We start from the raw sequence: 16,534 nt of genomic DNA, 5'->3' as shown, positions 1-16,534 counted from the left end.
ATATGGCTACAACATGACTCACCAATACTTGAACAAAAATATGATTTTATTAGATTAATACCATCTGACAGTAGAGAATTTTTTTTGGAGGGGAAAGGGGTATGATATTCAAAAAAGTTGTATAGCACCAAGGTTTTTGTGGCTCCAGCAAACTACTGTGATGAAGTATAACTTAGTGGACTCCATTTGAACGGTCAGGTGCAATTTTATAAGGATGAAGAAGAAAATAGGATTTGTAGCAGTTTTGCAAATTTGAATGTCACAAGATTTTCAGTAAGGTATGAGAATAGCATAACTGTGACCTCAGAGATATAACATGTTGTTCTAACGCTTTGAGGAAAAACATTGGATTTCATAAATATTTGGCTTACCATGTAAGTTACAAATAGATATAAAGAGAGTGAGACTCCTTACACTTTCACAAATCTGAACTTTACCAATTAAAAAATCTCATAAAAGTTAATGTCTTTTTCACAATGCATATATAACACATATAGGTGTATATTAACATATAAATATATATTTTTAAATATTAAATAGTTATGGTCATATCCATGTATGCAACTCCCACTGAAATAAATTGGAGTTTGGCTTTAGATCAAGTGCAGCATCTGGTCTTGATTTAGTTGGGGATTGGTCCTGCTCTGAGCAGGGGGTTGGACTAGATGACCTCCTGTGGTCCTTTCCAACCCTGATATTCTAGGATTCTATGATTCTTTAGATTGCATTCTGCCTCACTCACATATCTGTCGCATTTATGAATAATTTAAACTAGGGATCAACAGTATTGGGATCTGCCATTTATTTAAGCCACTTGTAATTGGACAGTATCCCAGATCTTTAAACTTGTTTGAATCTTGGAAACACTTTAAAGTATGAAAGAGGGTTCATCCTTCAAATTGCAAATTTGCAATTGCAAAGAAGGGATGTAAGTCTCCCACAAGAACTACTGTAGTTGCACTGCTTCTTCCCTTGAAAAGAGAAAGTAAATTTGAAAGATTGAAGTGGAGAGGAGCACGGAGAGGAATTTTTTAGGGCAGCTCAAGTGTGGGGAGGGTATGTCTAGGAGTATTAGGCTGAAATTAAGCTAAACTGAGTGTCAGTAAACATTTCCTTACAGTGACACATATTTAGGTTGCGGAATAATGTCCTCGGGGAAATGGTAGAAGCCCTATCATCTGAGTTATTTATAGTACCTGAGAATTTTTGAGACTCTGCTGTAGGGAACAGTCCTGTAATGGCAATGGGGTAGACTAGAGGACCCAATGGGCTAGATCATTGGCACTTTGTGCCATTGCAGTGTCATACAGGGGGCTTAAAGCTGTGCTAGGGCTCAGCATGTTGGCTATGGGGGCATGGCAGGGTTGAGGCTAGAGAAGGAAGAGATTCAGAGATCCTGACCAGCGGAGCAGCTCCTAGGGAGCTCAGGTTGAGGCAGCACTGAGGCAGCCCCCAGGATCAGGGGTGGTGTTGTCTTGGTAACATAAAGTCCCCCAGTCCTCTTTGTTCCTCGTTTCCTCGTGCATCTCGAGTTGCTTGAGTGAAACTGGAGCTCTACCGTAACATGTCTTTTCTGATTCTAATTTCTTTGATTGTATGATTTAGAAGGCAAAGTTAACTATAGGCATGATTATTAAAATATATGCTATTCCTGGAACCCAGCCATGTTTATCATGTATCTCTAATGCCATGATCCAGAGATGTACAGTTAGGCAAATCAGATTAGACGTAACACTATTTGTGTTGTTTCCATAAATATAGGAAGGATGTATGTCATTTGTGGAACCAATACATAGTATTTGCAGTATTTGCTTTTAAACAGTCAACCAATACCAGTTAACAAAATCTGTATAAAGGACATGGTGGAGGATTGTGCAAATTGCTTGGAAAACACATCTACAAAGTAAACTTAATGCAGCATGTTGTCCATGGGAAACATTACTTTATAATGACAGAAAAATGCAAATACTAAGGAAGCTTAATTGATTTTAATTTGTAATAAATTATATTATTCTTAATAACAAATGAATAGCTATTGTCTATAAGTAAAATAATAGTGCATTAGTCTAACCTAAATAACATTAAAACATTTCAAAGATCAGCACAAAAATTAAAATGGTCCAGATTGTCTCTAGCATAAAAAGCCACAGAAGGGCACTTTTTACTGGGGAGTCTGTAAAAAAAATGAATAAAGCTTGGGTATGTTCTGAAAGGGTGGAGGGGGACAATGTGTCTGGTTCACACCTTCACAGGCCTGCCACAGCTCCATCCCCATCTCTTGCATGTCGCATCCATGTAAGGGTGAAATATGTGTAGTGGGGTGGATTCCCATGAAGATCTTAAGGGTGTGACACGATCTGGATCAATGTGTGGGACAGTATTCAAATGCACCATAGTGGGCACAGTTGCCAACTTTCACACGGTAAATAAGCACCCTGACTTTCACAATAAGCCAAAAATCAAGCTAATACCATTTCAGAACAAGGCCAAAACAAGCCAATCCCTAAGGACCCCAACACTCTATGTGATTAGATCCCCCCAGCATGCAGTCTGGGACTGTAGTGGGCCTGCTGTGCACCCCTGACTCTCTCCCCCCCTTGCCTGTGCTTGCCCCTTTCCCGTGCTTGCAAGGAGACAATAAAAAAAAGAAGCAACAAGCTACAAGCCAAAAACTAGCCAACAAGCAACTCACAAGCCAATTAAGCCAAAAACAAACCCAATTTCTGCATTTTTTTCGCGGGTTTGGCTTGTCTGATAGTGGGTCACAGCCTTTAGTCTTTATATAAAGCCTTATCCCACAGAACAAAATTTCCATTGATGTCCACAGGATTTGGCCTACTATGAATAGTCAATAATCATGTAGAATAAATAGGGCAACAGTTTCAACAGTATCTTTAAACACAATAATTTAAAAGTGTTTTCATCGATATGAGGAACTGATCTTTGAAGCAGTTTTTGATGAGATCCTGCATTACCTACAGACTGTTCTGAGAGAGTGGTCTGATTTTCTTCTTTTATCTTGTTCTTATGTATAAGATGCAGATGAAGAATTGATATAAGTTATGCACATGGGTTTGACTAAAAAATAGGTTTATTGCCCCTCCACAACACATGAAACAAGTGTTAAATTGCACATGTACCCAACCTTCTGTACAACACACTTGATATGTTGGAATACTGGGCCAGAGAATACAGCCTTACAACTGCTTACAAGATATATAGCCTCATCCAAAATATACATGCATAAATGCCAGAGATCAGAAATATAACTCTTACTGTTAATGAGGTACTACAGAGTGGTAGATTCATTTAAAACTAAATAGAGTGAACCAGTATATTATTAAATTACTTAAGAGTAAACATTTTAAACTTTCTATAACCTGGGGCTGTTGGATCACGGGTAGTATTATTAAATGCACTGCAGCTGCAGTACTAGCTATTGGAACTAATTTAAAATTATATTTTTAAAGAAAATGTATTAATTAGAAAGTAGGATTCAGGGATTTTTCAAAACAAAGTATGATTGGCTGGCTCCCTAATTTCAACAGAGCTGCTTTGTGTTATATATATTGAAACTGTAGGGCTAGATCCTCAGGTGGTGAAAATCTGCATAGCCCCGCTGAGATAACAATGCAGCTGAGGATCTGGGCCTGAGTTTTTTATCCTGATTTGAGCAATAATGAGGTGCAGTATAGAATCAGTATGAGTAGTATGATGTGCAGTATAGAATTAGAAGTATAAACCTTTTTAATTTCTGATCACATCCTTTGTGTCTTTGGTGAATATTGCGGTGTATTTTTGTGCTTTTGATTACTAGAGTTTTAGTGCAGCAAAATGAGAGCTTTGTGCCATCTGCACATCCAGATATAGTACTGGATATCCCATCTAGATGTCATTTTCTACTTCCAACAGTTCTTTCAGCACTGAGCGCAGATATTACACTCTTTGGTAGCACAGTTCATTTCCCACTCTAGCGTACTCACTGATATCTTTCTGGAAGTTTACTTTTTTTAAAAAAAAAATATATTTAGCGGAAGGATACGGGTGTGGCAGCGGGTGTGATAGATATCCCTAAGATAGAGAAGAGAGATAGAGGTAGAAGTTAATTTATTAATTTAGCATGGCGTTTTTAATGCCTGTGATTTTATGCTCTGCTTCTGTACCTATGGGAAAGAACATCACTGATACCATCTCACTGGACATTCAAAGTGCATTCCTTACTTAGCGTCATTCTGCATTACTTAATAACAATGTAAAGTGATACGTGATACGGCAGTTAGGTGTGACACAAAGGAAATATTCTGTGGTCTGTTTCAGAAGAGCAGCACTTTTCATTATTCTGGCCTCTTCTTGACAGATCCTAGCCACCATATTTGAGACAAGTGGTGATTTTATGATTCTGACTATTGCTACAAGTTACTTTATTCCATTCTGTAAAGCATTAGCACTCTGTTCTACCACATTTTTTAACACACACTGTTCGCTGAGGACTAAGGTTAGGTCAATAGTGAGACCATTCAAGTCTATGACTATCACAGATAGAACCTGAAATAATGCCATTCCAGATTGCTGAGGAAACGTAATTGTGTGGGCACTGGGGGAGAGAATGTTTTCCTTCTCCTTTCCTGGTGACAGTAAGCCATATGGGCCTTTGATCACCATCTTTCCTTTGCTGGATCAGAAGATTGGCCTGTAATTTAAATGTTATCCTAAAAAATGGCACTTCCATATTTGATTGGTATCACTTGAAAATGAAATGTAAATATTTCAAACAGGACACTTTAAACTCAACCATGCTCCTAGGTAAGTACAAGTTTGTGAAGATCTCCCTACTGACACATTTACAAAGCAAGGAAATGTGGCATTCTATTTTCATATATAGGTCCAAACCTTAGTCTTCGGTGTATGAAACAGTTAAATGAGTAGCCGATATTGTGCATATACCCAGAGTCTCAGATATTTTGAGCTGTGCATCAATTCAAGCTAGATATCTCAGATTAGAAACTGGCTCTTCCACTGAAAATGTGAACCAACATATATTAATTTGAATTCTGAAACACAATGCATATTTAATACTTGTTTCTTTTATTTGGCAAAATCATCGATATCTAGAAGAGAGAGTCTCCGAGAGTCACATGCAACCCATTCTCATTTATTTCAATAGCAGTTGAGAACAGGTCCTGAAACTATCATTCCTAATCAGAATTTCTGACACTTCATACTTTGGGGGACAATACTACTTTATAATACAGACTTCTTCTAAACTTTCTTTTACATATTAATTCAATAACCATCATTCCTAAAAAGGTGCATATATAATTGTTTTCTTTTGAGGTAATAAAAGGTATTATTTAGAAGACCTACTGCCTGTAGGTTAAGAAAGATGGTGTAGTTGATAGGCTGTTGGACTAGAACTCAAAAGACCAATGTTTAATTTCAGTTCAGCTACAGACCCACTTTGGCCAATTCTCCTAATTTGCTCTGTGTCTCAATTCCACATCTGTAAAATGGGTATAAAAATTCTGTACCTCAGATGGAATGTGGGGAGGCTAATCCATTAATGGTGGTGCGAAGTTCAGATGCTATGGTGATGATGGCCATATATGTTCTTATCTTATCTAACATATAGAGCTGCTAGATTCAACATAGTCTAAAAATTTAATTTCCCAAACACAATTTCCCTTCTACTTATATTATCTGAAAAGTATGTTTCTTGTTACATTTGTCTGTCAAGTGCAATGGACAAGAAAGAAAATGCCTTTGGTTTTGGTTTTGAGACTTCACTTAGGGACCCTCCCATGTATATGCAACTGCTTATTTTACCAGTAGTCAATGGGAGTTGATGGTGCCCAACACCTTGTGGGATCAGGCTCTACAGAAGTACTGTTGTCTCATTCTAATTCTTTTTCTTGACTTGAGAAGTGTCATGCCATAGCTAGCAGAACTCAATATAGGAATGACAAATTCACATAGGTGACTAGATACTATGACAACGAGTGTGCTATAAATGACTAATAGATAGATTATATATTCTTTGAGGCAGGAAGTGCCTCTTCAGGTGAGGAAAAAATTGCTTAAAGAAAACTTCCTTGAGTAAGAATGTTAAATAACCCTTCTGATGAACAAAATGTGAGAACAAATAACTCAAAACTAGTCATTACATGCCTGATTTCAATCCTCTTCAATGGAGACCTGGGTGGTCCGTTAGGAAAGATCTTGTGGCCTAGCAAGCATGCTTCCTCAGCCAGTTTCTGAGACAGTTAACATTACTGTGCTGCATACATAGGTGTAAATCCAAACCTGACTTCCTGAATTATTATACTTGAATAAATGAAGAAGAATAACAAATCTGGTTAAAAAATTGTGCAGATATTCATTCTTAACCAGTATTTATCTAAGAACTGTTTAAAAATTGAAACAGATTATAAGGTAGGAATATTGTGTTGCCATGGTGAGATTTTTCACTTTTTTCTACAGTTGAGAAATTCTGTCCCATTTTATAAATATGGAGAGGACCAGCATGCACAGATATTGATATCTGTATTTGAAAGAGTATATAGAATGCAATTGAATGTAAATTGGTATAGCTCCATTGACTTGAGCTCCAGCTGATGATCTGTCCCATCATATCCTGCTAAGAAATTCTTTTGTATACAGAATCGTCATTTAATTCTGTTAATTAACATCCTCCTGCTTTCCCCACCTCCACCCTGACTCTATCTCCAAATTTGGTAGAAACAGCGGTACCACTGGAATGCAACATTTCAGAATAGGATGACCCTTGCTTTCTCTGCCAGATCCTGCTTCTGGTATGAAACACTGTGGGAGCATGTGTTGGTATCTGATGTGACTACCAATCAGTGGTCAGACATTCCAAATAGACTTTTAGACAGTTAGCAGAGTCCCTATCCTGTCACTGCACTTGCTGTGTGTGCGTCATTCATAGCCCTTGAGGTGGGATGGATCCTTATGGTGCCCAGTCAGTGTGAGCTATAGTAGAGCATCTTGCTAGCTGAGGCAGTAGGAGTATGTATATGTTCATCTCAGCTGAATGTTAATGGTCCTATGTGATGATACACATACATTTTATAAACATCAAACCAAGATTTACTGTGATATTTCATAATTCCATTTTGCTAAATGAGGTAAAATTGTGTTGTTGTGATTCTGAAATACAAATAAAGTCTCTAAGGTGCCACAAGTCCTCCTTTTCTTTTTCTAACAAATAAAGATGTTAGGCATGTGGTATGCACACACCACAGCAGTGGAGGCTGAAATTGGGTCCCCTTTAGTCCTCATCAGGTTTCCAGATGCTCTAAAGAGAAGATTTTCGCTGTCGAGGCCAGTACATACTGTACAATCTTTAGTCAGCTGGAAGTTGCTCCTTTTTGTGCCTGCAGAATTAAGCAAGACTGGATGTTAGTGTGAGATTCAGAAGAGTTTCCATGTTCTCTCATTAGGGGTACTGTTTTCCTTTTTTTTTATGACATATTAATTTCCATGTATATCTTGTCTATCTGTGACCTCATCTTTGTATCATACTTCAGAGAATGACAGTTGTATGAATTAACTTTGTTTTTTGCACCCAGAATGAGAGACTTTCATTTTAGAAGACCCAGCAAGATTCCAAAATCCACTCCTGAACATGGAGTACAACAACCCTGTTGCCATGATGGGCCATTCTCTGGGATTGCTATTTAAACAGCATTGGAGGCCAGATAATACCTTTATATGTGTACACGCTGTCATAAACATTGGTGCAAGCCCTGGCTGCATCCACTCCAGTGCAGAATTTGATCCTTGGAGGAAATATTGTATCATATTGTGCAGTAGGGCAACAAGTATCCCAGTGGCAAATGACCTACAAAACTGGACACTATTAAAATTGCTGTCTAGGTGGATTCCTTGCCATTCCTTGGTAGGCAAATACATAAAATATTCCATTAAAAAACTACATGAAGAGAACATTAAGGTTGCATTGTTAAACACTTAACCTTCACAGTTAGGGTTGCAAACCAATGAGCCCTCCAGAGCAATCCTGACAGTAATGCTGGAATCTTTGCAGGTTTGGATACACACCCTCAGCTCTAGAATGTCAGAGATAATGAGGTTGTAACAAAATCAGCTTACCAGTTTTGAATGTAAAGATATGTCCATTCAAACTGTCAATCTAAACCTTCACTATTTTACTATTGTTAGATTGATAGCAGGGTATTTGCTTAATGTCAGTTTAATAATACAAGAAAGTTTTTGACTGCATACCAAAGCAGAGGAGGGATGGAGCGGTTTAGGGTGTTAGCCTGGGACTTGGATGAAGTGGGATTAATTCTCTGCTCCCCCACAGAATTTCTTTGTCACTTTGGCAAGTCACTTTGCTTTTGTCCATTAGTTCCCCATCTGCAAAATTGTGATACTAGTACTTCCCTACCTTTAAAGGGTATTTTGAGCTTTTCAGAGTTAGGGTAAAAGAAATCATGTACATACAATAGAGAACAGACATGACAATATTTAGAATACAGTTTCTGTTAGGAAATTATTTTATGAAGTAAAGCATACAGTCTGCAATTGTATATCTCTGCCCGAATAACTCTAGTCTTTTAATTAAAGTTGAGAACTTTCTGTTTCTTCAAGTCTATTTTTTTTTCTATTTCTTCTTTAGTTGTTGTGCCAAGGTATCCATGTGTGTTTCTTCCACTGTCATCTGGCTCATTCCCAGCAGATGCACACAATCTGTTTTGCTGTCACTAACAGGGTTCAGTTTATGGAGAGAATGTGTCAGAACATGCCGCCATAGTCATTTATACAGGATTCTTTTCTCTAAAGAGTAACTGAGAGTATATACCTACCTTATTCTTATTGTATTGTCATAGGGCTTTATCATGCATGTTGAATACTAGCCAATGCTGGGAGCAATGCAGAGCCACATTATCCCTGTGGGAGATGAGGGAGGCAGACTGAATCTCTGAGATCCCTAAGTGTACATGCTCATCGCCTCACCTCTTCATGGAGTTCAACATACTCACACTGCTGTTGCATGGGTTGGTACAGAGGGAGTGGGGCCATGATCCTCACTCCTTTGGGTTTACCTGCACTCTCAAGGCTGCACAGAGGGGGTCATCACTGCACTCCTTGGAATACAGCAACTGCAATCCTGACAGGCCCTCAGAGGGCAAACGGGGGTGAGGGGCTGAGGGGAACACAACTCCTTGAACACCTCCCCATCCTGTACACCCACATGAGGCATCAAAATCGGGCCCATATACAGATTTCTCAGAAAGTTCAGTAGACCAGAAATATGCCCCATTTGTTAGTTTATTTTACTGTTTTGTATGTTAATTTCCTTACTTCTTAAATGGAAGTATTGGGAAAAATCCTTAGAAGTATGTTAAAGTTGATGTAAGAGAACCCAAACCTACATATCTGGATAAATTTTAGACACATCTTCTTTCTTATAGTTTCTAATATTTCTGTCAAAAATATATCACTTACAGTATATGTGCTTTACCAGGTAGACGGTCACAACTCCTTTGTTATGACATTCTCAGGCACAGTTTTAAAGGACGGATTTTTTAGAAAATGTTAGATACTATACACTTACCTTGTGCAAATACTTCTTAGTTTGTGGATTATGGATCTGATAATAACTAGTAAAGAAATTCATCACCATTCTATACAAAGAGAATATTTAAAGAAACCTCTTAGATTTTAGTTATGCTGGCTACCATAGGCTATTCTTGAATAAATGTCACAGTATTCCCTGGATAAGGAAATATTTATTCACAGGTCATTGTACTATCATTTTTTTTTCTATTTACCAATTTAGAAATGTCAATCATAACATAAAAACCTGGGTTCCTTACATTAAATAAAATATAAACATAAAATTTATAAAAGATGGGTCTAAAAGGATGCTGTGTATAAAAACATGATATCTTCCCCCTAAAATAGACCATAGGCCCAATAAAAGACTGACCAGTTATACCTAGAAGCCTGAACTTTGACATATTCAGACTCAGAAAAATCTTTTTTTTCAATTATTATTATTATTATTGTATTTGTTTTATGATAGTGCTAGAAGTCCCAACTTAAATAAAGGCCTTATTGTGCACGGCACTGTACAGACACATAGTAACGTATAGTCCCTACTCCAAAGAGTTGACAGCTAAAGAGTGAGAGGAAAGAGAAGCATAGGTAGGTTCTAAACGTGAAGGCACTTCATTAAGAATGCTTTGCCATTGGTCCCACTGTTCAACTCCAACAACAGAGCATCGTTATGTCAACAGGTCATAAAGAGAGACGGCAATCTCTGAGGCCCTGATTCAGCAGGGTACTTAAGCACATGTGTAACTTTAAGCACAAGTTGTTCCATACTGGTACAACTTTATAGACTGTCACTAACGAACACCTTGCAACTAGGTAGCCAGCGCAGAACAGGAAGCACTAACATAATGCCTATGTCATCTAGCTTTGCAATTATAAAGGAACCAATTACTGTGGTGGAGTCCACATTGGACAGGAAGGGTCACAGCCTCCAGCTGTTAAAAAAAGTTAACATTAAAGAATGTATAGACACAATAGATATTTATTAAAGAATCAAATTTGTTTTACAAGTTAATGTTCCCCAGAATCCTATTATTCTCATTCTTAATGATCCAACTTCAATCTTTGAATTGCCCTTTGTTCAGCGGAGTTGATTTCTCTGGGCTTTTTTGATAGCTAAAAAATTAATTCTTCAACAGTGAAAATCTCCATTAATTCCCAAAATCAAAGACTTACTTAATGAGCTTAGTGACTTGGCTGCATTTGAAGTAGCTTGCATATATATATATTTACATAAATTAAAGAAATTTGATCTCTATTTTTAGAGGGATTTTAAAAATATTATTTTACTTTGAGTGGGGGGTCTTTATATATTTAAAACTCAAAATTACTCATGCTATAAAGATAAACATTACTGTGTAGTTCCTAATACAAGTTCAGATTTTATATTCATGACAGGGTGTATATGTTAAAAAAAGCTACTAGATAATATTAGAATGCTACATTAGTAAGGCTTGCTCTGGCTGGCCTCTCTCTAAAATCAGAGCTCATGCGTCCATTCATAGGAATGATTTTATGAGATATGCGGAGATAAATGCTTGCATGCCTCAATTCATGGTAGAGCCTTTGTAAATATAACTTTCTACATGTTGCCTCTCCACAATTAAACAGTGTAAAATATAATTAATCCATAAACACTGTGATGCTGTTTATACATGTGCATTGAGATGCTATATGAGAGTGCTGCGCTTGTGATTTGGACCTGTCATCCTAATATATCGTGCAGTAGAAATATAATTAATGATTTGTAGATTCTCTGCATTTTCAGTGTATTTACTTGTCTGTTTGTATGTATGGACACCATAAAAATAAGCATCCCAATGTATAATTTTGCTTTATTCTAGATCTTCAGGTTGGGTAACTTGCTCTGTTGTCTGCTGCTGTGGGCTTTTTAGATAAGTTGGACTAGAGAAACAGTAGAAACTAGTTCCAGTATGATTTTTTTGACAATAGTTTTTATTGTTTTTGTCTACAGGCCAGAATTCTGCATGAAATTTTAGTCATTCCTGAATTTTCATGCGAATGATTTTGACCTTATTGAATTAGTCCAGAAATTCATTTTTTTGGAGTTATGAACGTGATTTCCCCTTATAAAGGTTAAATAGTTGCAGCATGCTCACTTGTTAGTACACATATAGTAAAAAGGGAGTTGTTAGGAAATTGCTGGTTCAGAGGATTTGTGATGGTACTGTCCTCCCTTTATTGCTAGGTAGTCTTTTCAAATCCTACAAGGTTGGTAGTGACCAAAAACTATTTTATCTGTTCTTTATATATGCACTTATAAGATCCTCATTGCTGGAGTATGAGAGCTCCTACTGTTATTGGTTAGCAGTTTGACCTGTGTGAAATAAGTCAGAGATCTTAATTCAGTTCCCAATGGACAGTGTTTACACCATTAAAAAATGCCACCATGGCTGGGTACTAATTGGCACTCTTTTTGACAGTCTAAAGAGGCAAAAGTCTGAAACTGCCTTCCTCATCTGACCATGTTTTTATTTTGATTTCTTTCAGCCTCTCTCCGTAGTTTTAGGCATATAAATTAAACTATACCATGCAAAATTAAAGCCTACAAATTGACCTGCTGTAGAACAAAGCAATATCACATTTCAGTCACAATAACAAAAAGCACAGGAACCTTACATCTGCCTCTGTCTCTCAGCCCACTCCTTTCCCAAATGTCTGAGAACAAAAATAACCTTTACAGCATGTGCAGAAGCTTAGTAGATTCAGATGGACCAAAGCGGGTAACAGAGTCCAAGCTGAAGATACCTCATGGAAAATGCCCTGCTAGCAGCTTCCTAACCCGGAGAGCCTCTACCTCAAGTACATCAAAGACATAGTGACATGACAGTGTGGAGAGAATTGTGCTCAGGCTTCCCATAGTATACTTGTTTTGTAGATAAACTGAGGACCTCAGTCTCAATTGCTATCTGTAGAGGAAGAATGGGCCAGTGGTTAGGACATTTGCATAGGTCTCCAGGTCAATTCCTGGCTCTGCCACGGTTTCCCTGTGCAATCTTGGGCCAACTCACTTAGTACCTTGCCTGCAATATTAGCACTATCTTACCTGATAGGAATACTGTGGGGATAAGTATATTAAAAACTGTGAGGTGATGATTGGGGTCCTATAAGTACCTGAAACAGATATACAGAAGTTGCATTTTTATAACTGACAATATCTAATGATTACATAGATCAGTGCAAAGCTTTTGTAACACTTTTTTTAAAAATGAGACAAAATAGAACTATTATTTTTCTTTCATGCTTTCTGTGCAGTTAACTGTAACCTCATAAAATCTGAAGAGATTTGTGAAAGAGATTAGCTTTTTCTATGATTAGGCTTTGGAAACTTAAGGGAAAGGCAAAACTGAAAAGTACAGTTTTCTTAGTGTCCACAGGATATGAACAGTGTGGGCATTTTCATTTAAAAATACTTTTCAATGGCTTGCCAGTAGCCTCAATTTCCGATGTGGAGGGACCACCCTCCTTAGTGGTAAGAGGCAATTCTTTCACTGTGCTAGTTTAGTCATGGGCCTTTCTTGGGCAGAGACAGCTTATTTTTGTAAAGCTGTCCCAAAATATGTATTATCCATGGACTAGGACCCATCAAAGAGACTTGTTACACTTGTAATGATAGGTTGGACTTTTACAGCCAGTACAGGATCTACTAAGGGCTCTATTTGGGTTTCTTTTTTAAAAATTAAATATGTACATATCATTTTTTCTCTCTCTGCATCGACATGTGTTAGCTGCACAGTATTTGCCCAGAAGAACCTATGAAACACACACCCATGTTCTTTCTGCGGGTAGTGGTGGCTAGTTGGAGATATGCTTACAGGGATTTCTGCTGTTATATACTACCCTAGGTCCTTCTCTGGCATCAGTGGAAGTCATTTGCATTAGTATAATGTAATACTTGGCCATGAAGGAGTTGACTTTGGTCCGGATCTAATGCTATATTCAGTATTCAGTAAAGTCAGAGTGGTACCCTCCCTTGTTAGTACTGTTGGAATTTCATTTTCTGTGAGTTATTTTTCCAAGTAAAATTACAGATGGCATTTTAATGATTATGTTTGAGGGGGATGGCCTTTTGAAAAAAATATGAATTTTATTTTTGGAAAATATTTGCAATGTTAGTGGTAGAAATATAGTTGCTCAGAAAAGGTAATTCTTTAGTAGTAGCAGTTCTAGGCTTCTTAAAAACTGAGCTGACCTGATATGACAGATTTCCTAAGATACTGAATGTCATTTTAACATTTTTAGAAATTAAAATATTTTTAAGCTTTGAAATACACTGTCTGACTAGCTGTTCCCATTCCCGACTTCTGCTGTCTAAAAAAATTTGTAATATGGTAACAGGTAGGTATGTTTGGTGTCTCCAAAGTCATAGCAGTCCAGTTTTGATTGTGAAAAAAGTTAACTGTTAAAATAGAACATGAAATATAAGCAGTAAAAAACATTATACAATACATTCTATACATACAGCTCCCTCTATGCATGGAAGACATCTATTGAATAGAAAAGGCACCTTTGACAGAGAAACATAATTTTTTTAGCATTTTGTTAACAGTATTGTTAACAAAATTCTAAACAGAATTGTAGGTCCCACGACAATCTGCTTTATGTGTCTACACACCATTGGGTAACAAATCAGATACTCAATCCCACAGTAGTTATGCACATAAGTAACTTTCCTCAAATGAGTCATTCACTTGAAGTATTGGCTCCCAAAGATATATCCCAACTAAAAACATGCTTAGACAAGACTTGACGGGCATCTCAAATCTTGGAGGACCATGAAATCATAAATAAAGAGCTCGGACATTCCTGTCCAAATAATGGGTTTGATAATAGATACAGTTCACCACAAAGTATTCATGTCCCAGGAGAAAAAAAACAGATGCTAAAGAAACCTCATTATTTGTGTCTTATCACTTGGCTGTAAAAAGGAAAAGGTCTTCATATCTTCCATATCTGCTTGGATCATTTGGCATATATCCAAGGCACACAAGGCAAAGAACTTGTTTCCTTCTTCTGAAGCAGGAAACAGCCTCATGGGCAGAGAGATTATAATGGTCTTTATAGAGATTTGTAAGGCAGCAAGCTGATCCTTGATGTTTTCCATCACAAAAGGTATGCAAGCTTCATCCAATGCTGCGTTCAGCCAAAGGTGTTGCACACAGTAGTCACTTAGTAAATCAGGAAACAGCGTACATGCATCATTATTTCAGTTTCAGTTGTATATTAGACTAATGTTTTCCTTCCTCAGCTATCCACTATAATATAATGCCATTGAAGGATCTCTGGCGCTACTGTGCTAAAGAATAAGGTAACTATATATCCATGCTTACCCAAAAATTCCCTCTCTTGAAGCAATAAAGTCCACTGGCTGTGGAATTTATCTCAACTGCCAGCCTCTTCAGCAGGAGAGGTTTCTCTCTGAACCAATGACCAATAGGTTTGAGTTTTGCCCCCAAACTGAAGACTCACCGTGAGATCTTTTGATCTCTTCTACTTGACATAAAGGAAAATTTGAGTAAGCATATATACATTTTCCTGTTCCAGTATGTTCTAGTCTGAGAAGGCCATGTCATCTGCTCAACTGGATTACTTACAAAGGCTTCTGAAGAACTATCACTGTTGTAGTTTAAGAATTACAGCTTTCAGTCTACTGAGACCTGGAGGGTTTGGGGCACACTTTCAATAGGTTAAGTTACTCGTGCAGTTTCTGCCAGAGTTAACAGAAGTTCATTATCTAATTCTCTCTACTCCATCCTGAACTTTTCCTCCAGTCAATATTACCACTCCAGTCAGGCCACAGATATACAAGGAGTTGTTTTTAGTACTTATGACACTCAATAATGCCAGAGAATTTGTTTGTCACATACAGTTGCATTTTTAAGAAAGTAATTTATTTTTTATTATGGAGACAATAAATGTTAAAATTCAAATACTGTAAGTCACTGATAAAGTGAATAATTAAAATGTTTTCAGGATCAGACTCTGATTTTATATGATGTAGTATAAACTTCAAATAATACGTTTTATTTACCGTAATTCAATTTGGTGAATTGTAAACCCGTTTTTAGTCATCAAGAGAAATGCAAGACCTTAATGTAATGCATGACCACAACTAGTTTTTGTGTATGTCATGTAAATACTACTTGCAGTACATTTTGCAGTTTATAGTCCAGCTAAATACACACAAATACATGGAAATCTCTGTTTGCGCATGTGTGGGGAAATCAAGTGGTTTATATTACCAGATGCTAAGCTTTATGACTGAATTAGCCAACTATTTTGTTGTGCTGAATATCAAATTAATGGTAACAGGACTTTATTGAGCTTCAGAGTGGTGCTGAAGTTCAAGGTTTGCTTGGCAGACAGAAGAGTCACGTCACATAGTTTATGTGCTTCCAGTGGGTAGTGTAAAAATGCTAATTAGCAAAGCCATTGGCAGAACACTGATGATATGCAACTGTATATCTCTTGCCCATGGATTCTGCAAGTACAATATCCATGCTGGAGGAATGCTTGGATGATATTGTCAGCTGACTCTTCCTCAATCCAGAGAAAGCAAAAGTTTTGCCAATGGCTACAGTTCATCTTTATGAAGATGTTTTTCTTCATGCATGTCCCTGCTTATTTAAGGGATTTCAGCACAAGTAGTCAGGTTAAGAATCTTGGTATTCCATTCATCTACATCTTCTTTGTGGAAATCTGTGCCCTGAAAGAGATAGAAAAGTTTCTTTTTTAGTTGTATAGTTCATATAGACTGCACCCTTATTTATCCTTTGATGACTTTATAACAGCAACACATGCCCTCGTGATGGGAGAGGATTATTGTAATTCCCTCCTAGAAAGGCTTTCAGCAGTGCAGCTCTGTCATTTGCAGCTTCTTCAGAATGCAGCAGCGCATTCACTCCTTGTTTTG

The 16,534-nt window shown here is 37.3% G+C and overlaps 1 protein-coding gene across 13 annotated transcripts in view; it reads left to right on the top strand.

Annotated features, from left to right (window-relative positions):
* Positions 1-16,534, top strand: part of MEF2C (myocyte enhancer factor 2C) — a 144,000-nt gene that overhangs the window by 11,996 nt on the left and 115,470 nt on the right. The window lies entirely within an intron of this gene.

The sequence above is a fragment of the Lepidochelys kempii genome, chromosome 5 (genome assembly GCF_965140265.1).
Source record: "Lepidochelys kempii isolate rLepKem1 chromosome 5, rLepKem1.hap2, whole genome shotgun sequence".
NCBI classification, from domain to species: Eukaryota; Metazoa; Chordata; order Testudines; family Cheloniidae; genus Lepidochelys; species Lepidochelys kempii.
Note: the sequence above shows the minus strand (reverse complement) of the source record. Positions and strands in the feature narration are given on the sequence as shown.